Below are 23,523 nucleotides of genomic sequence, written 5' to 3' on the forward strand. Positions count from 1 at the left end.
CACCCAGAGGCCATACAGCTAGTGGGTCATCTGTGGACCCAATTCTAGGTCTGCCCGACTCTTTCACCACTCAAAGCACATGTGGTTTCTTGGAAAAAGAGATGCTATGACTCAGGATCTAGGCACCGACTTTGCATGTTGGAAAATCCCCTAAATAAATGCATCCTCTTCGTTGGATCCAGGGGCTTGGGGAGGCCAAAGATGCTCGGGCTTTAGCTTGTCTCCCCGAGGTTATGGGTTTGGAAACCAGATCCTGAAGCTTGTCCTCTCTTAAGGAAACTCTCTGCATTAAGCTTCAGACTTTCTAATCAGAATATGCGTGGTATATACACAAAGGTATCAAGGTTTTGAATTTATGCAAATGTATATCAGATGCTGTTTTACCTTTCTCTTACACATTGACGGCCTTGTCTGCAAGCTCTTGGTAAGGAAGCCTGCTTGACCTGGGTGCAGGTAAAACAACTGGGAGCAGCCCTCAATCCGTGTAGTGTGGGGATTGGTAGGTAAATATCCCAGCTTTCTCACCTCTCTGGAAGACAACTGAGGCACAAGCTACGTCTCCCAGAGGCCCCCACTGGGGGTGAGCCCAGGGGTCCCCAGCAGCGGCCTGCTCTTTAAATTTATTTATTTATTTATTTATGGCTGTGTTGGGTCTTCGTTTCTGTGCGAGGGCTTTCTCTAGTTGTGGCAAGTGGGGGCCACTCTTCATCACGGTGTGCGGGCCTCTCATTATCGTGGCCTCTCTTGTTGCAGAGCACAGGCTCCAGACGCGCAGGCTCAGTAGTTGTGGCTCACGGGCTTAGTTGCTCCGCGGCATGTGGGATCTTCCCAGACCAGGGCTTGAACCCTTGTCTCCTGCATTGGCAGGCAGATTCTCAACCACTGTGCCACCAGGGAAGCCCCAGTGGCCTGCTCTTTGCAGTGACTTGTATTGGCTTCCTCTCTCCCTTGTCTCCCTCTCCCACTCCACTCTGGATTCTCCTGGGGTCACCCTATATAATCCTCAGATCGTGGAATCAAGTTCTATTTCTGGGCACCTCAGCCCAGGACAGCCCCATTGAGGAGCAAGGGAGCCAGAATTCAAACCCAGGTCTGGCTGAGTCCAAAGCCCACACAACTAATCTTTATACCACAACTGCTCTGTGACCAAGGAAGCCACACCCATGTATGTGTTTACTTTCTGTTACTGGTAGACTTCCATTACATTGAATCTACTCTTTCTCTGAGGATTCAGAAGGCACTTAGTGAAGATGCTAGAAACTCTCATTTCCCTTTTGTAGCTTGGGTCCTTCTGGGTATTGGTAAATGAGCAAGCTCGCCAGCTAACCGAGTTTAACCAAGTCTCTCTGCTAACCTAACCAGACTCACCTTCCAGGGTAGAGAAGGAAACTCCTCTGCTCTCCTGGCCTTGCTCAGTTGTAGATGGCCCAGGAGGGCACACCTGCCTGCTCCAGGCATGTTGAGCAGCTTTATTAGTTTCACAGGAGATGGAAGTGAAACAATACAGAGAAAAGAACTTAGTGCTCTCTGCTTCTCTTGTAGAGGAGACAAGTTCCAGAGAAAGAATAGGTCAGGGCCTGGGTTTCTGCTAAGTTCTTTTTGTTAGCATTTATGCCTGGGGGACTTTTAGACCTTGAGGTCAGCTTATAATGTTTGCCATTTGTGTGATATCTTTATTTTTCTTTTAAATCAAAATTTGCTGTTATATCAACTGGCTTTGAAAGATGGGTTTTTGCTGTTTGTTTGTTTCTTATTAGAAACTATAGAGGAAGGTGTAGTTCCAGGGGGTGTGGACGTGGAAAGCATCATTCTCCTGACTGCTGGGACTGTGTAGGGGTTACAATTCTTAATCGTCCATTTGTCCAAGTCCTCCCCACAAAACCCTGTGGGAAATTACATCTTGAGATGGGAATAAGCCAACTGGACTTCACTGGGAGACCAAGGAAGGAACAGGCAGTTGTTAGAAGCTGAGTGAGGAACAAACGATCCAGAGAGCAGTGAGGGGGCAGACGACATGTGAAGAAACCCACCACCAAGGTCAAGGTCCCGTCTCCCTTATGTGAAGGCCTCCATGGAGTGTCACTGAGGTCCTCCTGGATGGGAAAAATGAAGATAAATGGAGAGCGGGAGGGAGGGAAGAGGAGTCACTTTTCTGAGACTTAAAGTCCAAGGTTAACTGTCCAACTCACCAACTAACTTCCTCCAGCCTGTTAACTAGTATTGAAGATCCCCTTAGCCTATATCTATATCCTATATCCATAACTACATCTATATCTATATCTATCTTATATGTCATAGTATGTCCCCTTCAGGTCAGAGCAGAATTTTATTCATCCGGCCACTGTTGTCAGGCACCGACACATATATCCACTGGTTGTCTTACACAATAACACTTCTCTTCTGGTGTTTGGCAGTTGACAGAGGCCTTCTAATTTGAGCCCCCGAGAGCTCTAGGAAGTAGGGAGAGATGAGTCTGGATCATTCCCATTTACTTGCCGCTCTTGATTTCAACAGAGACCTCTCCTTGGGACATCATCGTCTCTGGTCCAGCATGCAGCTTCACTTGGAGCAGTGAGGGGGCAAGGAAGCACCCACTTGGCCAACCAGATCAGCTGGGACATCAGTCCTGGACATTAGTGGACATTATTCTCAGTTTACATATGAGGAAATAGGTATTGAGAAAGGGAGGTGGCTTGCCAGGTTTCCCACTATTCGCACTGGCACAAATCATCAGGTACTTGGTTTGAGTTCTTCCCATTCCATTCTCTCCACTTATTAGCTCCTATTACATGTTATGCTAAGCACTGAGGATATTAAAACCAGACAATTGTCTTCTCTTCCTCATGCTTATGGTGTGGAAGGAAGATGGACAATTAAATAAGCAGTAACAATGTGATGTGGTGAGTCTTACAATCAAGGAAGCACAGGTAGAATGAGGACTTTGTATCTAGTCTGGGAGTCTGTGATCCAGGAAGGCTTCCTGGAAGAAATGACACTTAAGCTAAAACCTAAAGAATAAGTAGGAATTATCCAGGAGAATTGGGATGAGATGATGGAGTTGGGAGAAAAATGGTCCAGGCAGGGGGAACAGCATGGGAAATATCCTGGCAATGAAATAGAGCATGACACATTTAAGGAATTGAAAATAGTACAATATGGTTGGAAAATACAAGCATGTTGGTTGGGGTAGGTGGGGCTAGTGAGACATGCACAGGAGACTCAACTTCATGTACAGATTTAAGATTTTTGAGGGCAAGGACCATGTCTTTTGCTCCTCTGTGAGTTGAACAGCTCAGGGCTGAATATTAATGCTTGATGTTAATATTTGCTTGAATGAATTTATGAGGGCAAAACACCACAGACATCCATACAAACTCCTAAAACTGCTCATCTTTAATTATATGGGTTAGGTATTAACTGAAATACAATTTCCTAAAATCACCATGACATTTGAGGTCAGCTCACGTTTTCATCAATGTTGGCTTCCTTGAGGCTGGGGAAAATATCTTCCTGTCTCTCTGAGAGTCTTGCCCTTTACCCAGCATTTCTTCCAGCTTCTGGGTGGGTGAATGGACCCCTAGCCTTTCTTGTCAGGCTTTGCTTGGCTATCCCTCAGGGTCCCATGTAGGATCATCCCAGGTGGCTGGAAGCCTCTGGCTCAATGGCTAAAGGCTCAATGAACATTTGGAAATTTAACCTGAAGAAGTGGTTACACAGAGAGGTCAAGGCCAAAGGTGATATCAGAAAAGGAGCTGATATCAGGAGTAGAATTCATATTAACAACTTGTAATCCTTACAGCCGTGGACCCATCCTTTGCTGGGACACTTGAAAAGACACATCCACGTGCACCCACATGCAAACACCAGTGAATACAGGGTGGGTCTCCTTGTCTTAAGTCTCACGATGGGATGATGCTTTCTTTTCCTCCCTTGCTACTTTACTGCACATTTTCAGTCATTTTCCCTAATGAGACTATCATGCAGAACTAATCCAAACATCGGCTTAATTAATCAACATTTGGCAGTCTATAACTACATGCTCCGGTCCAAATTACTTGTGACAACTTTCTTTATACAAAACCAGAACATCTACAGGGAGGCAGTGGCTCCGTCAGTGGCTCTGGCTGGAGAGCAAAAGGCTCTTCAATTTCTCTCTTATATTTTAATAAAGTTGCAATAAACCTTTAGTCTCCAGGTGTGACAGGGAGCATCTTGCTGCCAGAAAATGTCCTTATTTTATTTTTAACTCAATAAAGAAAACATAAAGTGCCCTATGGTCTAGATGTGCTCTCCCCAAGAGCTGCCCCTGGAAGGAGGGTGAGTTCATGCTCCAAAGATGCCTTCAGGTCCCGTGCTCAGACCAACAGGGTTCTCGGGGGCTGGTGCTCTGGCCAAGAAAGTAAATGTAGCCAGTTGTCTCTTTCTGGAGGCTCTGATTTTCTTTCAGAGATTGACCTCATAAATGGAAGAAAAATCAGGATAAGATGATAATCTTTTCTATTTATTTGCTACTTCACGGTTCACAGAATACTTTCATGCATCTGGTTGCATTTGATCTTACAATATCCCTGAGATGTAGGTGAGGGAGGAATTCATTCCTTCATGTGTCTTCACTCAACGGCAATATTGCTTAAGTACTTACTTGGTGCTAGGAACTAGGCTATACATTAGAGACTCAGGGCTGAGCAAGATAGATGTGGTCCTACTGTGCTGCACATCTTTTTTTTTTTTTTTTTTTTTCCCTGCTGCACCACCTGGCATGCAGTATCCTAGTTCCCCGACCAGGGATCGAACCCGCGCTCCCTGCTGTGGAGGTGCAGAGTCTTAACCACTGGACCGCCAGGGGATTCCCTGTGCTGGACATCTTAATTTACCTCTCTAGTCCACTATCGATCCTCCGCCACTCTGTCCTGTGGCCTGCAGTCTCCCCTGTGTGGACTGTGTCACCTGGACTGCCTGCCCTCTCCCTTCTGGTTGGGTTTGGTCAATGGGAGGTGGGAGACAGGAGGTGAGAGGAGATGGAGGCTGAGACATTCATTCTCCTCGTTTCCTTCCTGCTGGGCTGTAGGCTGGCAGGATCTGCAGTCCTCTGCCCAAGGCCGCAGCTCCCACTTCTAAGTATAACCACATCTATCCAGATTCTAGTAACCTCTTTCTCCTCTTACCTCTTCAAGCCTAGGAGGGGTCCCAAAACCACTCTCAGGTTTGATGATTTACTGGATGAACGCAGAGAACTCACTGAAAGCTGCTATGCTTTTTTTTTTTTAAAGTCTTTATTGAATTTGTTACAATATTGCTTCTGTTTCATGTTTTGGTTTTTTGGCCCTGAGGCATGTGGGATCTTAGCTCCCCCACTAGGGATCGAACCCACACCCCCTGCATTGGAAAGCGAAGTCTTAACCACTGGACCGCCAGGGAAGTCCCAGAAAGCTGCTATGCTTAAGGTTATGGTTTATTAAAGGAAAGGATACAGATTTAAATTAGCCAAGGGAAGAAGCACAGAGGGCAGAGTCCAGGAAAGGTACCAAATGTGGAGCTCCCACTATCCTCTCCCTGTGTACCCATAGACAGCATTACTTTTCTGCCATGGATACGTGATGACACACTTGGAATAATGCCAACCAGGAAAGTGCACCCAAGACTACGGGGTCCAGAATTTTTACTGGGGCTCAATTACATACTGCCTGTGAGGCTGACCTTTAGTTTTCAGACCTTTCTGGAGATAGATCTGATACCACATGGTCCAGAGTCCCCATCATAATTCACACTCTTAGACTGTCCAGTGGCCGAACCCCAGCAAACAAAGATACGGCTCTCACACGTGACATTCCAAGGGCCTAGAGATCCCCTCCCAGTAGCTGAGGGCAAAGGCCAGACCTCTCCTTGGGTAAATTTAATTCTTCACTGCACACTAGCCCTTGTGGAGGACCTCAGTGTACCTGTTGACTGCCCTCCAGGCCTATGGAAAGCCTTGTTCAGACTGTGAACTTCATAGCCTGGCTGGCCTGCATCAGTTTCTTAGATGATAGATGAAGGCTCTAGAGGTATTTAATCCAATTTTTAAAAACATACTTGTTGTTTTGCTTTATTATAAAATTAACAAATGCACATAGTAAATTTTTCTAACAATACAGAAATGAATAACATAAAAATTTCCCCATCATATAACATAACCCAGAAGTATATATAAAACAGAAAGTTCCCCATAATTCAAGAAATAACTGTTCTTAAAAATTTGGTTTAAATTTTTCCATTTTTTCTATGCATATTTTAACATATAAATATGTAATTACTTTGAACAAAAATGATATACTATACATAGCGTCTGTAACTTTCTTTTTCTCCTTAACAGTGTATCATAGATATGACATGGAAATGTCACCACATATAAATGAACCTCATTTTTTTCAGTGGCTGAATAGTATGCCAGTGTGAATGTACCACAATTTATTTAACAAATCCCTTATTGATAGGCATGATTCTGCCCATTTTTTTCTAGTGCAAACAATGCTGCAATGAACATCCTTGTACATATATAATTGGGCCCTGTGCTAAAATTTCTGTAGGGCAAATTCTTAAAAGAGAAATTCCTGGATTAAAGGATATGTACATTTTGCAATTTAATAGATCTTGCCAATGCTTGCTGAAATGCTGATCCAATTTATACTCGTATTAAGGATATATGGGAGTGCTGAACTCCTGTTCCCCTTGCCAACTGGTAGTTATTAACCCTTTACATAAATCCAAACTTTTAAATATTTAAAGTGAAACCAGCATTACGCTCTTCTTACTCCTGAGCTGGATGGCTGCCCATTTCCCATCAATGTCCCCACTGAGGGGGGGACAGCTCTCTTGGCCCCTGCCCCAACCTGTGAAGATTGGGTGGTAGGGAATGTAGGTGGCCCTGGAAAGCTGAACTCTGGAGTAAAACAGTCAAATGGGGACTTATTCAATATTTTGTTCATGTATACACTTGATTTGAGATTGAACTTACTCCCCCAAGCATGCCTAATGCCCCATGATTTTTCCCTAAGTTAGATGTGTTAGTTTTCTATTGCTGTGTAACATATCACTACAAATTTCATACCTTAAAACAACATGAATTTATTATCTCATAGTCTCTGTAGGTCGGAAGTCCAGGCACGGTGCCATAGCTGGGTTCTCTGTTTAGGATCTCACCAGGCTGAGATCAAGGGGTGGGGCAAGGCTGCAATCCCATCTGACGCTCGGGTTCCTCTGAGGCTCATTCAGATCGTTGGCAGAATTGAGTTCCTTGAGTGCCCTCTTATGACTGACATCCTGTGTCCTTGCTGGCTGTCAGCTGCGGGTCATGCTCAGCTTTTAGAGGCCACCCTCAGGTCCTGGCCATGTGGGCCTCTCACAACATGCCAGTTTCCTTCTTCAAAGCCAGTGGGACAGTCTCTCCCCAGCCTGACACCACAGTCTTAAAGTAACAGTTACTGTGGGTGTGAGTGTCTGATCACTTTTGTTGTATAATGTAACCTTATCACCTGAGTGATTACCTCATGGTATTCCCAAGTCTGGCCCACCCCCAGGGGGAGGGGATTATACAAGCACACACAATAAGGGGTGGGAATCTTGGAGGGCATTTTGGATTTTTGCCTACAGAAGTCCCCTACCTACAAACCTTCAAGTCGCGAACTTTCAAAGATACTAACGTGCATTCCATCAACGTCAGGCATGAGTGAAATTGCAGCTTGCCCTCCATCTCCTATTGCTGACGATCCTTCAGCTCTACCATCTCCCACCTCCTCTCTCTCCTCCAGTCAGTAACTCTTCTTGCCTGTTCACTCGATGCCAGCCCCGTATGCCAGCTGTTGTACTGTACTACTGTAAATTTCAAGGTACTGTATTGTAAGATTAAAAATGTTTATTTTTTGTGTTTGTTTGTTTTTTATGTACTTTTTGAGTGAAAAGTATTATAAACCTATTATAGTACAGTACTATATAGCCGATTGTGTTAGTTGGGTACCTAGGCTAACTTTGCTGGATTTAGGAATTCACTCTCGGAACGGAACTTGTTCGTATGTTGTAGGGGACTTACTGTATCACCTTAGCTAACACATGGACGGATTCTGTGTGCACTGGGCTTCAGAAGATGGGCTAGGGAGAGCTATAATCCCAGGTGCACTGTCCTTTGGCAGGATAATTATAGTCCTCTTCTATTTTTGTCTTTTATGTGGTTACAGTGGAAAGTTCCCGATGGGGCATGCAATAGCACCATTTGGGGTATCTGCTGGCTCTTACATCCCCTTTTCTGCCTTGTCCCTTCACTTAAAGGGATGGACCCAGATGGCCATGATTATTCTACCCAACTGGGGTGAGTGTCAGACCTAAGATAGAGCAATCAGTTTCCCTCCTGAAAATTTAGAACTAAGATTGAGGATATGCATTAGTTAGTGGTTGGAGGTACTGAAGCTGGGAGGATTGGAGCTTGGGATGGGAGGGGGCAGGGGAAGCAACTTTATGCCATCTGCACAGAGAAGAACAAATTCAATCAGAGGAGAAAAATTAAAAACTGAAGGTGATATGTGAAAATAAGTAATGATGGTGTGACCAGTGGTATGGTTTGCTCAGGACCAAGGGAGCTCCCAGGACATAGGAGTGTCAGTGCCAAGGTCAGAAAAGTCCCAGGCAAACCAGGATGAGTTGGTCATCCTAGAGAAGAGAAACTTGTGACCCCAGAGAGGGACAGAGGGGCTTCCCTGAATCGTGATGCCGGTCAGTGCCTGCTTTCAATCCTGGGAGAAGCCTGGAAGAATTTCTTGCCCTGAATCTCAGGGACCACCCCATAACCAACCAATCTCTTTTTGTTTAACTGGCCTGGAAGTTTAACTTCCAGGAAGACCATGCTTCCCAGTCTCCCTTGTCATTAGAGTGGGCTCTTGTGACTGGATTCTTGCCAATGAGGTGAGCAGATGGGATGTGTCATTTCCAGTCCCAGGCAGTTAACACTGCATGTGCGAGCTCCAAGCACCCTCTTTTCCACCGTGTGGCTGCAAGTGGACAAATGTGGGATGGTGGTATTAAAGGAGGAACAGCCCACTCCTGATTGTGGTTGCAGGAGAGCCGCCAGGGAGGGCTCCTGGACCTTCAGGGGGTTTTGTGTGAGAGAGATATCAAGATTTTGTGCTAAGCCACTGAGACTTTAGGGCTTATTGGTCTCCACGGAAGAGTCTTCTGACTAACACAGTGGGTTTCTTTTACTCTTCAACTAAAAAAGCTTTTACTAGGACAGCTCGGGTCACCAGGAACTTCCTGAGAGTATCTTCAGTTTCAGAATGCCTGGAAAGGTTCTTAATTGCTCACTTATAGAACGATCAGAGATGCTAATCAGTTCACACCCAGGGGCAGGATTTGGGAGTCAAGGTGCAGGGCAGGAACTGAAGGATGGCAGCTGACTTTGCTAAGGTTCCTACTTCCCTGTGAGCTGGCTCTAGCTCATCAACAGATAATAAGGGTGAGGAGTCAGGCAGGAAACTCCTATGCCCAGAGCAGGGCAGTCAGCAAGGCGCCTCCACTGCACTTGGGTCAAATGAAGAAACCAGAGTCCAGGACGTAAGGACAGGGCCAGGCAAATGTGGACACCTGAGAACCAGACCAGCCTGGCAGCTGGAATCCTAGACACTATCTACTTGTTACCACCTGCTTAGGGAAGGAGGACCTTGGTTTCCAATAATAATGCTTCCAGCAGACTAATTCCTAGAAACACACAAGTTACTAGAACTGACTCAAGAAGAAATAAATAATCTTAATAGACCACTAACAAAGAAAGAGATTAAATCAGTCATTTAAAAAAACTTCCAATGAAGAAAAGTCCAGGCCCAGATGCTTCATTGGTAAATTCTACCAAACATTTAAAGAAAAATAAACACTGATCGTTCTCAAACTCTTCCAGAAAATCAGAGAGGAGGAACACGTCCTAACTCATCCTGTGAGGCCGGTAGTTCCCTGATACTAAAGGCAGAGTGAGCTGATGTCTCATTGGTGGGAAGCACACACCCACAGCCTGCCGAGGCAATAGTGGACGGTTGACCAACATAGCTGACCTGACACAAATGGAGACTTTGGGTGGGGCGGGCATCTGGGACAATTAGCTCCAGCTCCTCCTGAGTCCCCTGCCAAGTGCCCTGTCTTTATTGCAGAATGTCCCCTACAACTCTCTCCTGCCTCTCTTGATCACTCAACCTACTACCTCACCTACTCACCTGACAGGCGTCCTTCCCAGGCTGGGCCGACATTCCTCCGTGTCACTGTTCCATCTTCCCCTTCCTCTCTCAGACCAGCCCTTCTCGCGCTGTGCACATGAATCACCCAGGGGCTTGTTCAAATGCAGACGATGTAGTCACTCTGGAGTAGGGTCTGAGACTCTGCGTTTCTAACAACCTCCCATGAGATGTGCAATCTTCCAGTCCTAGAGTAAGATTTTGAGTAGCGAGGATCTAGAACACCCAACCAGGCAACACAAACCCAGTTCACACGGCTGCCTCAGGAAATTCTGGGAAGTCACCACCCGCTAGGGACCCTGGAAAGCCAGACTGTTCCTCCTGTTCCAAGGGGGAATCGGGAGCCCCTGTCTTTACCAGGACGGATAGGACACTGCTTACCAGCAGGTGGGTGGAGACAGAAAGAAGGACCTGCTGGGCCAGAGGGGACTCAGAGCCAGAGGAAGGCAGGCTAGAGGCAGAGGGGCTGCAGTGGGGCCTCTGGCCTCTGGGAGGCTCTAGCAGCCGCTAAGGGCTGCCAGGTTAACAACTGGTGTGCAGGGCCTTCTACACTCTGGGAAGCATCTCCACCTTTCATCCTCTCATGAGACATTGTAACTCTGATTTTACAGATGAAGAAACGATGGTCCTCAGTAGCAGGTGACTTGGTCTAGGTGGCAGGAGTCATGGATCCAACAGGGCCGCCCAGAAACCACATTACTGTCACCTGAGTCAGCTTAGAAGCTGGGTGGGGGACATTGAGGACCACTGCATTGTCAATGTCTCCTCTCTGAACAAGGAAAAGGACTGGAAGATGAAAGGAGTTGGTTGGGGGGAGGGTCTGCTGACACCCTGGTACCAGGAGAAGGTGACCTGAGTGACAGGATGATGGGAGGTCACAGCAGAACTGTTGCTTCAGTTCCTCCTTTGCCCTTCTAGCGTGAACCGACATATGAATGGGAGGGATTAAAAAATGTCGCTGCCCCTAATCATGCACTTGGAGGAATTATGACGCTAAAGGCAATCAGAGGAGACCATCATTGTCCCCACTGAATGTACCTAAGGCATGAGGGATGCTCAAAGTTCATCCCTGGGTCCAGCATGTACACACACACGTACACATACACACATATGCACAAACAGACACACACACCACAAGCTCTCCCACAACAGCCCTGTATCCTACACCCCCATTCCTCACCCTCACCCCTCAACAGACACAGATGGACAAATGAATAGGGACCTGGTGGCCCACGAGACCATGGATGCCGGTGGCAAGCCAATATCTCACCCAAAGAAAAAAGAGAGCTCTTCAGTTGTCAGATCACCTTCCAGCCAAACCAGATCATGCAAGCTCTAGGCTTGGGTCCAGAGCCCCTGCACTCTCCAGCTGTGTGCCACTGGGTGAGGCTTTTTGACGCCCCCAAGAGTCAGTTTCCTCATCTGGAATATGGGCAAGATCGTCCCTGCAGAGTGGATGAGTCTTGGCTGAGGTATCACACGAGAAAATTCTCGGGAAACTATAAAGTATGGTACTAACATGAAAAGCCAGCAGCAACAATTGCAAGATGCAGACATCATTCATGGGAACAAACACCCAGAATCCTGAGGGAGGCACAACATATGCCCGGCTGTGCCCGTTAGTGGACGCTCCTTAGAAGACGACCCCTTCCTGGCATCCTAGCCTGGCCGCTTGACGCGGGCGAGCATGTAATCCCTGCTCCATGAGGCCCGTCCTCACTGCAGCTTCTCTCCCTGGACGCAACCTTGGGCAGGTGTTGTCACACTCCTCTCAGGGATTACACTAATTGTATGTTATCTCCTTGGCCAGGATGCTGGCTCTTCAGCCCATGTGGGTCCCACTCTCTGCTTCCCAGACTGGCTGCCCCTCTTGAACACCCAGTCTGTTGTTAAGTTGTTACCAAAGCCCCAGGGGTGCTGTCCTGAGAAAGGGACAAAACAGCTACTGTAAATCCTGCTGTAGTGCTCACGGGCTGCCTTGGACTCACTCAGCAAAGGTGCATTGAGCATCTGCTACTTGTCAAGCTCTGTACTGGGCTCCAGGAGGCAGAGTGGAAAGACACAGTTCCGGCTCTCAAGGAGCTCCCAAGCTGGAGAGGCAGGTAGATGCAATGCCCAGTGCTATAATAAGGAAGCATCAGAGTGGGTGGCAGTGCCACCAGGGGGGCGCTTCACAGAGGAGGCGATGCTGGAGTACAGACCTGAAGGGTGAAGAGGACTTGGTCGGATGTAAAAGGACTCTAGGGGCAAGGAGGGAACTTCCAGGCAGAGGGAATAGCATATATAAAGGCAAGGGGGCGCGAGGGACCACGACACCTTGAGGGAACGGCAGAAGCTTGGTGTGGTGGAGCACCAGGACCCTTGGGGCACAGACGTCCTTTTTTTACAATTTTATTTATTATTTATTTATTTTTGGCTGCATTGTGTCTCTGTTGCTGCGCGGGGGCTTTAGTTGCGGCGAGCGGGAGCTACTCTTCATTGCGGCGCACGGGCTTCTCATGGCAGTGGCTTTACTTGTTGCGGAGCACAGGTTCTAGGTGCACGGGCTTCAGTAGTTGTGGCGCACGGGCTTAGTTGTTCTGTGGCATGTGGGATCTTCCCGGACCAGGGCTCGAACCTGTGTCCCCTGCATTGGCAGGCGGATTCTTAACCACTGCGCCACCAGGGAAGCCTGGGCACCGATGTTCTAATGCTCACGTGCTCAGCTGTACGTGTGTCTGTCCTGTTCCCCAACCAGACGGGAAACTCCTTGAAAGCAGAGACTGTATATTTGCTTCAATTCTATGTGATTCAATAAACATTTATTGAGAATACGTTGTATGCAGAGCACTGAGTTGTTTCCTAGGAGAGGTCAAAGACTAGGTCAAGGGTAGGCTCCTGCCCTAAAGGGGCTCCCCGTCTGGGGCGGGGCGGAGACCAACTCAGCCACCTGGACCACAAAGCAAGGCAGAATGTACAGCAGCCTGGGTGGAAGCACCCAGAGTTTAGAGCGTCTGAAGGTGGGGCAGGAAGGAGATGGATGCCAGCCAGGGAAGGTTTATGGAGGAGGTGGCATGGAGCTGGCTCTTAAACGTTAGCAGGAAAGATGGTGGGAAGGTTTTTAACTTTATAAGTGGAAAGTCTGGCATATGTGAAGTCCCAAGATTTGAAAAATGCAGGTCAGTTCTGGAATAATGATGAGACTCTTGTAGTAGAGACAGTAGGCGTATGGGTTGTGAGCGTGGGGAGGTAGCTAGGAGGAAACTAACAACAGATAGCCCTATATAATGTTTGTGGTGGTCCAGTCTCTTATGTATTATATATATTTGCATAGTTTACATATATTAACTTATATAGACTTCATAGTAGCACCATGAAGTAGATGTTATTATATTCCCTAAGAAATCTGGGGCACAGAGAGGCAGATTAACTTGCCTGAGGTCACACAGCTAGTAAGCCTCAGAGTGGGGGTTTGAATTCAGCCGTTTTAGCTCCAGAGTTCATGCTCTGCACACTACACTCCTCACATGGTGATGATAAAATGTGACAGATACTACTAAGTGCCTGTCCACTGCCATTCTTTTCCTCTTTGCTGGCAGAGCTCTGAGTTTGTTTGGGTATCTTCCCCTCCCTACAAGACTCTAGGGTAAATCTAATTAGTGTAAATCAATGATGGTAATCCCATTGCCCTGGCCAGTCACTGGTTCAGAGACGGGCATGTAACCTAACCCTGACCAATGAGAGAAGAGAATTCTGCTGGGGGACTTTGGGGAAAAGGTTCTTCACTAACAAAAGAAGACACCCAAGAGGAAATGACTTATCTTCTAGGGAGTGATGTTATCATGTCTAGAAGTGACCCCTTGAACTGTAGCAGTCATTTTACAAGCAGTAGGGGAGCTAATCCTACATGCAAGAGAGTGGATTGGAAAGATGCAGAGAATCTCAAAGAACCTGTATCGAACCACAGAACATATCAACTTTGGCAATCCCTCTACTCTGGGCATCTGGTGGTGTGACATCATCAATCTTCCTGGCTAAAGGCAGTTGAGGTGAGGGTTTCTGTTACTTTCAGCCCAAAGCATCCTCTGATATTTAAGGAGCTAGGCTGTGAAGGGGTTTCTAGTACTGTGTCTTATATCCAGGTAGTGGCAACTGGAGAGAGAGGAACTTTCAGGATCCTTACAAGTCACAGATCACAGGCAGACGCTCCAGTCCAGCCCTAGATAGGGCTCTCCACCCCCAAACAAAAGCAGATTTAAGGGTGGCAGAGGGGAGCTGGGAGCTAGCAGTTCTGGGTTCTACATGTGGCTCCACACTCAGTTTGCTGTGTGACTGTGGGAAGCCATCCCCCTCTCTGAGTCTCACCTTCATTATCTGTGAAATGAACGGGTTGGACTAGGTGTTCTTTTAGGGTCCTTCCAGCTCTCTGATTCTCTGATGAGTTGTCATCTGTCTAAACCCATTAAGCTGCTTTACTAAAAAAATAAAATGGGGGATGGTGGAGGCTAAAGTTGGGGGTGGTGGATGGGCAATTTATTCCAGTGACTGCCTTTGAGTCACCAAGACTGGCTGAGAAAAGTGTTTTCTGCACAGAAATGGAGCAGGAGAATTTGGAATTGTCCATTTTCACAGAGATCAGGGAGAGAGGCAATGGGGAGAGGATGACGTCTGAGGCAACTGCTTGCCAGGCTTGTGCAGCGCATCGGCTCTGAGGACCACAGAGAGAACACTGTCACCTTCATTACAGGGCAGGGGTAGGAGTGGGGAGGGCAGACCCTCAAGAGCCAGCTGCTGCGGCTCTTTGAATCCTCTGGTTAAAGTATCTTTGGAGATGGAACAGCATCACCAACTCTGTGCAGATAGAAATACTGGATTGCTTTAGGCTGTAACATCTGCGTTACGTTCAAATCCAAAGCAACCATTAAGGCTACATTTTAAGATGTAATATTTATTCAGAGTTCCTTCTTATCTTTCTTTTGTTCCCCTGCCCTTATCTATCTTTGGACTTAGTTTCCTGATTTATGGTTGCTTGGGCCACCCCTCACCCATTCCCACCCCTACTACTCTGGATATCCCCCCAGGCCTGTCCTTCCTGAATATGCTCTGAAATTGCCTTTTCTTCTTTTAAATCCCAATCCACCCATACGTCTGTTTTCCAAGCGGATTGCTCTCAGATTAGTGTTACAAAGGCAATCTGATTTAACAAATTCACACTGACTTGTGAATGACTGCTGGGTTTTTACTAAAACTACCTTTTTCTCCCTTTCCTTTCTTTTCCAAGAAGAAGTCTATTACATTGAATTAATTTCTTTTTTTTTTTCTTGGCTGTGCCACACGGGTTGCAGAATCTTAGTTCCCAGACCAGGGATTGAACCCAGGCCCTGGCAGTGAAAACGCCGAGTCCTAACCACTGGACCAGCAGGGAATTCCTTGAGTTAATTTCTAAGTGTCAAAAATGTGGGTACCATAACAAAAGTGAAGAGACTGTTTTCTGGCAGGGAAAAGAAATTTTGCAGAAGGTGGGCTTTGGAACATGTATTTAACTTTTGCTTTTATGTGCCTATTTTTTGGTTAACTTCAAAAACATCCCACACAGTCAGCAGAGAAACTTGGCTTCTAGAAGCTATAAGTCCAGTATGCTTAACCTGAGAATGTTAAAAATATCCTCAAGTTGACGTACACACTGGTCTAGAGGTGAAAGAAAATGGGATTGGGTGACTGTGATATATCACAAGGGAAAAGGAAATGAAAACGTGGGAGATCCAGCTTGTCTAGGCTAAACAGAGATTTGGACAGATCCCAGAGAATATGACGATAGTCAATATAGACCAAGCGAGCATGACTGGCTAGCCACTGTTCTAATGTTTTAACTCATTAATCTTCTCAAACAAATGAATGAGGTAGGCACTATTATCATTCCCGTTGTACAGATGAGAAAACTGAACCACAGAGAGTTAAGAACTTTCTCAAGGTCACACCATACCAGAGCCAGGCTTTGAACCCAGGCGTTGTGGCTCCAGAGCCACACTCAGGACTGAGCTCTCTTCAAACCTGTGATATGAATGGAATGTGCCCCTCACATCTCTACCCTCATGCTGGCTCAGGGTGGTCTAGGGGTCCACCTTCATCTAAACCTTTTCTTGCCTTCCCATCAAAATGGCCTGTCCCATGCTCTATCCATCCTGTCTCATGAAATGAAAATGTAATTAACCAATGTGAAGATGTAAAAGGTGAGTGTTGTCCTTTAGCTATTAAACAAACATTTTCTGCTTGCTCTCTCCATGTCTAGCACAGTGCTAAATACTATGCGGAATAAAAAGATCAACGCTATATGGTCCCTCCCTCAAGGAGCTCACAGTCAAGTTCAAAAGATCAATATAAATAACTCTAATGCTGGATAGCAAGGGATGTGAGCCACAGGATAGGTACAAAAACAAGGAAGAGGAAGAGGTTATAGCCTGGGGGTCTGCTCTGGAGGGGGATGAGGTAGCTTTGAGCTTGACTTTGAAGCCTGAGCTGAAGGAAAGAGCGGCCCCGCTGGCAGAAACAGCATGAGCAAAGGCCAAGAGACAGAAAGGCATGAGCAGATTGGAGGAAAGGGAAATGACCTGCTAGGCTGATGTACTGGGAACAGCCAGCAGGGAGTAGCAGTTGAGTTTTGTCTTAAACAAGGTTTGGGTACAGACTAGAGACTGAGGGAGTTGGTTTTTACCTTCTAGGAGCCGTATGTGCAATTGTGCAGTGATGTTCTGATGACAGCACTTTAAATCCCTGATTCTGCAACTGGGTCCCCCGACTACCCAGGGAGCAACCCGCAGTTGTGCTGGAGGACTAAAGCAACACGGTGACCACTGTACCTCTTCTTGGAGCAACATTTTCATCTGGTGGAGAGTATTTCAAAACTTGTTTTAAAATGAAAAAAAAGTATGAGTAAATTATGGCATAGAATGCAACATTTGCTGTCTTTTCCCAGCTAAAACAGAAGCCTTCATATAGACCATCTGGGGCTGCATTTGGAAGTGACAGTCAAACTATTTAACAACCAGTATAAGCAGCGGCCAGTCAGAACTGAAGGATCTTGAACGACCCCAGCAACATCAGAAGTGAACCCTCCGATTGCTGGGTTATGTGGGGGACAGGAGCCCGAAAGGGAGGGGCTGGGGCAACAGCAAGAAAAGGCACTCAGGGGCTCAGGACATATCCATTTACTGCCTGGTAGGGGAGTATGTCAGTATTTCAACAACCAGCTGGAGATCTGTCCTGGTTGCCCTCCTAGCGTCCCCAGGGAGCCTGCTGGCTTTCATCTTCCATTAAGTAAACATTGCAGGAAACTTGGGGGAGCAATGCTTTGACCTAAGGGGTGATTCCATGTAGGAGTTAGGGATCTGAGGTGTTCCAGGGGGTAGTATGGCCCTGGGTGCCCCCTAAATCATAGTGTCTGGGTGACCATCTCCTTAACCCTTGCCAATGGCCTGCCCTGCATGGTCTATCCAGTGCTAATACAGCCAAGGGAGTTTCCACAACACAGTCTTCCTGTAAGAGAGCAAAGCCCACTGTGCCATCAGCTTGCCCAGTTTTACCTATAAGTATTTTTCTCACAAGTGCTTTGGAGGAAAAAAAAAAATCATCCAGAGTCTTAGCAATATATCAAGGTTACTTGAATGCATTTGAAATATAATGAGTAGGTAGCCAAAAAAGACATGCCTCATAAGAATCTTTTGAAGGAAGAAATAAAACAAATGGTCCTGCCTTTGTATCTTGCCTCTCGGAGGCAGCAATGATTCCCTTGGTGCTCTCCCCAAATCACAAACTCAGGTATAAATTACAATTAGTAATTAGGTTCTCGCACGGGATGTGCCATAGTTAATGCTAAGCAGGCAAAACTCCCACCTTTGGCTTGGCTCCTTCAGGCAGTTTCCGTCTCCCCAGGCTTGGCAGGGAGGCAGAGACACCTAACCGTTCCCACCTGGCACAGCCCACTTCCTTAGACTACATAGGGAAATACTTCATTCTTTCCTCCCAGCCCATCTTGCAGCCAGATTTGGTCAGGTGACCTAGTTCTGGCCAATGAGATACAAGGAACAGTCTGCTGGAGATTCTGGGAAAATCTTTGCTCTCTCCTAAAATGGGAAAGATGATGAGAGGGTGCTTTTGCCTCCTCCTTCTTCACTGCTTAGGACACTGTCCTGTGACGTGAAAATGTGATGATAGGAACTGTGGAATCCACCTTGCCAGTATGAGCAGAGATGTGGTGGACACACTGAAGGTGACAGGATTGATGGATGGGAACAGCCTGGGTACTTCTTAATGTGGACAAGCTCCTTGCTCGACCCCAGGAACCACCTACTTCTGGAAGTTTTATCACAAAAGGAGTAAACTCCTGTTTTTACCCCACTTTTAGTCATGTGCTGTTACTTGTAGCCAAGCATCCTATATTAGTCAGGATAAACTAGACTTTGATTCACAAATCTTGTAGGTTAAGCACAACAGGTTTATTTCCTTCTCATTCTCTTTTAAGGCCATTGAGAGTTGGAACAGCCCTCCTGTGTCTTGTGACTGTGTCAGTGCAGCCCCCAGGTCACTGAGCAGAGGAAGAGAGAATTGTAGAATCACACGGGCTGTGTTAAAGGCCAGGCCTGGAAGTGGCTTACATCACTTCTGCCAAATCCCACAGACCCACCCAATCTAACTTCATGGGGGTGCTAAGAAATGGGTACATACAGCATTGTCTCCACCACATTTCCTAATTCATACACTATCTTGTCTATCTTTCTTCAGTCAGAAAGTCATTCATTTACTCAACAGATATTTATTGAACCTCCTTGTGGCAGGTGTGCCACAGGGAATATAAAAGACAGGTGACAGTCTTACACATCATCACATTCCTGGTCCTCAGAGCATCCAGCACATAGGAGACACTAAATAAAACAGTAGGTAAAGATAATATATTAAAATATGCACATATATTAATGTTAAATTATACTAATTATATTAGAACATCTACATATGTTAATGTATACTAATTCACAATCATTCCTGTCCTCAAAATGCTTAGTGTTTAGCTGAGAGCCAGATGAGTAGATAAGCTGAAGTACCAGGTGGTGGGCACACTCACAGAGGCAGCAGTACAGAGGTGGGCGTGGGGCTCAGAGGCACACAGGCTGGCTTGGTCTGCAGAAATCAGGGAAGGCTTCAGAGAGGAAGTGGCATGAGGCCAGGGTCTGAAAGGATGGAGAAGAATTTGCCAAACAGGGAAAGATGGGGAAGTGGGAAGTCTGGAAGCCCCGAAGGAGCATGGGTAAATGCAGGGCATTGTGAAAAGGCCTGGCTGGTAGGAGCATGGTCAAGAGTGCCTGTGTGCATCTTGAGGTCAGGGAAAGGGTGTTGGAGGGGCAGTTTTTAGGGTTGGAGGCAGAGGATCTAAAGCTCTAAGGCAGGGGTTCTCCATCCTGGCTGCAACTTGGAATGGCGTGGGTAACTTTAAAAAATGCCAATGCTTGGGCTCTCCCCCAATCCACTAAGATTCTCCCTGGGCCAAGGCCTGGGAATCAGTACTTTTTAAAAGGCCCCAGGTGATTGTACTGGGCAGTCAGGGCTGAGCGCCACTGTCCAGAGGTAGGGTGGGGACAGGTTTGCTTGTCTTGCTCAGAAATGGAACCGCAGCCCTGTAGGAAGGTGCCTCTCTCCCCTCCCTCACTGGGCTCAGACTCCTGAAAGGAAAGTCTTCTAACATAAGGCAGGGGGAGAAGAGAGCTGCCAAAATGTTCCTTTGTCAGTATTTTTTTCCTTTGTTCATTGTTCCTTTTCTGCCAGGGCGGTCCGCTTCTCCCTTGACCTTTGGCACCCTGGGGCCTGAGACCAGCTGTGCTGACAGCTGGCAGGAAATTTCTCAGCCTCTGGAGGCTCCAGAGACAGGGCTGATGCCAACCTCTGTTCCTGATTACTTACCAGGTATAAGGAGGCCCATCTCCACCCAGAAGTGCTCCTAGGCCTCGCTCAGTGCACAACTTCCTCCTCCAGACAGCACGTCCCGCCTTGTGCCCCAGAGCCCCTCAGACCAGTTGCTGGCAGAACGCATGCCTGTAAGATTGACTAATACTGCACACCCTGCATTTGGTTTTTATTCAACAGGTATATCCTGGTTCTCCCATTTGTCAGACCCTGCCACCCTGGGACAACGTCCCTTTTCTCCTTCTGCCGAAGCTTCCCTGGGCGATTTGCCTTCTCTCATCACTCTGAACATGTTCCAGGAGGCAGACTCATTTTACTACCAGCCTACAGTGAATTTGCTGCAGGAACAGTTGTGGAGCGCGTTCAAAAGCCAAGGAGGAGTTTTGTCTGCATTTGCTGTCGGGGGTGGCACACAGCAGTATCTCAGCATCTGGGGCCTCCCCTGGAATTTAGTCACTGGTCTTGCCTGTGGCAGGGAGGGGGCAAAGCTTTAGTTCTGAGGTACTGCCACTGATTCTGCCCTCTTGGGTTGCACCTCTTTCTCAGTTTGGGTTTCCAGGTTTTGAATGGTCTTTGTTCCTGCATTCATCCATTCACTCATTCATTCAACACATATACTGAGTGCCTACCTCCTATGTGTCTGCCCAGTGCTATGAGCTGGGCATGCAGAGGCAAATGGGTCGGATACTCAAGGAATTTACAGTCTAGTGGGGGCTGTGACATGGTGAAACCAGCACTAACTACCTGTGTGCAGTTTGGTTACCTTACATCTTGAGTGAAGGTCACCCCCAATGGAAACTAGAACAGTGGCTTTTCAAACTGGGTTCTTTGGAGCTTCTGCAGTCACTGCAGAAGACAAGGGACTGCGGAGTGAGTGGGCTTTGGTCCTCTCCTTCTTCAACTCTGATGGGTTCTCTTGTATCTATTTTATACACTGAAGTTTTGTATGAGGTCTTGTGATGGTTAAGATTATGTATCAACTTGGCTGGACCACAGTGCCCTGATATTTGCTCAAACGTTCTGCATGTTTCTGTGAGAGGATTTTTTGGATGAGATTAACATTGAAATTGGTAGACTTTGAGTAAAGCAGATAATGTGGGTGGGCCTCATCCAATCAGTTGAAGGCCTTACTAGAACAAAGACTGACCTTCCCCAAGCACCAAAGCAAGAAGGAATTTAGCCAACAGAAGGCCTTCAAACTTGAATTGAATCTCCATCCTGAGGGCCTACCCTGCAGATTTTGGAAATGCCAGCTTCCATAATCAGGTGAGCCAGTTCCTTAAAACAAATCTTTCTCCCTCCCTCTCTCTCTCTCTTTCTCTCTCTTCCACTAGTTTGTGATGCCAGGTGTCCTTTTCCTGGCTCTAACCCACTGACCTGCCTCAGCTGTGGTATCCTCCCTGGTTCCACCTGTCTCCCTGGTTTCGGCCTTGGTTTTCTGGGTCCTGACTTAATAGCAACTGCAATTTAAATGTGTCTAGTGATTTACTGTTTTCAAAGTGTGTTGCAGACGTGATCTCATTTAAGTTTCATACTACCTTTTTACAGATGAGAATGTTGAAGTTAGGATGCTTTAAATGGCTTGCCCAAGGTCACACAGTTAGTAAAGAGCAGACACAGGGGTTAAATGTCTTTGGACTCAAAAATCCCAGGTACTGCCCTCTATACCATGCTGTCAGCCATTTAATCTGTTATACGAGAGAACACAAGGCATTTAATATTTTTCCAGCAGAAGGGAGTTGGAGATTCCACCCCCAGGGAGAATGACTTGCTCCCTGATTTCCAGAATGAGCAGGTGAAAGACCCTTGCAGTAGTGAAAGGTGACCTCAGGCGAACTGCAGCAGCTGCTTTTCAAGCTGGCACCCTCTGGAGTTGGCCATGTTTTCTGGCTCTCGCTGGCAGAGTGTCCATGATTCATGGCAATGTGGGGACTTTACGAGCCTGTGATAAAACAGTAATCATCAGCTGTGAGGTTGACACAAGATTATGGAGCTGCACAGTTGAATTGAGTTACTGCACTTTCCCGGGGGCTGTTCATGCGAGGGCAGAGTTGACCTAAGAGGTATCAGTGGGTGTAGGGCTCAGGGTGGAACCTCACCCAGATACTTTTCCTGGAACGGGAATGGGGGTGGGGGGCGGCCAGGGTTGACCAGATCCTGCCTCTGACTCTCTGACTCTGCTCGTGACTTCAGGAGCCGTGTGTGTTGCTGCTGTGTGCGTGTGAGCGTGCAGAGGGGACCTCAGGCGCAGAGGGTTGAGTTAGCCATCCTCCTCAGTTCACGGAGACACTGCCTTGCTCTCACAGGCCACATCCAACCTGTTGGCAAATCCTTCAAACCACACCCAGACTCAGTGGGCTCCCTTCTCACCAGCCACTCTGCTACCACTGGTCAGAGCCGCTTCATCACTCTTTGCTTTACCTCCTATCAGGCCTCTCCACTCACTCCTCACTCCCACAGTCTACTCTCAACACAACAGCAAAAGTGATCCTGTTAAAAGTTCAGTCTCCTTTCTGCTCAAAATCCTGCCATGGCTCCCCATTTCCCTGAGAAGGAAAACCAAAGTCCTCACAGTGGCCTGTAGGGCCTGGCGTGATAGGGTCCCCGTCACTTCTTGGCCCTCCTCTCCCGGCACTCGTCCCCTCCACTCACCCGTGGCCACGGTGGCCTCCTTGCTGTTCTCAAACACATTAAGCCCACCGCCCCGCTTCCAGGGCTCTGCACAGTCTGTTCCCTCCGCTTAAATGCTCTTCCCCCAGATTTCCATGGGGCTTGTCCTGCACCTCCTGTGCTCCATGAGGCTGACCCTGCCTACTTCACTTAAAGTTGAGACACCCTCTCCACTCCACCCCATCTCCCTTACACTGTCTAATTTTTCTCTTTTCCCATGGTTATTTTTCAGCTTCTAACACACTAGAAAATGTATTTATTATAGTAATTATTATCTATCTCCCTAATAGAATGTAATCTCCAAGAAAGCAGGGATCATTTTTGTTTGGCCACTGATATATATCAAGTGTAAAGTAGGTGCTCAATTAATGTTTGTGGAATGAATTAACAGGGGCTGTGTTTTTCTGTCAGATCAGGGACTCTTCAAGGGCTGGAACTGTATCGTCTCCATTAGATTGGAAGCCCCCGTAAGGCAGAGAGAGTGTCTTCCCCACGAAGAATCTCCTTACTCCATTATACTTACTTCCTTTGGCCCTGCCCTAGATCTAAGACTTTGCAAACCGCAGTCAGAGAGTGGGGTGAAGGGAGGCAAGGCTCCTGCAGGTGGGGTGTGGAGGTCCAGCCGTGAACACTGGATCCCTGGGCACTTCTCCTTGTTGAGATGATGCTCTCCACC

The 23,523-nt window shown here is 47.1% G+C and overlaps 1 long non-coding RNA gene across 1 annotated transcript in view; it reads right to left on the reverse strand.

The window, feature by feature from the left end:
- The window catches only part of LOC309638334, a 102,815-nt gene that overhangs the window by 30,002 nt on the left and 49,290 nt on the right, over window positions 1-23,523 (reverse strand). The window lies entirely within an intron of this gene.

This window comes from Balaenoptera physalus (genome assembly GCF_965194825.1).
Source record: "Balaenoptera physalus genome assembly, chromosome: 11".
In the NCBI taxonomy this organism is placed as follows: Eukaryota; Metazoa; Chordata; class Mammalia; order Artiodactyla; family Balaenopteridae; genus Balaenoptera; species Balaenoptera physalus.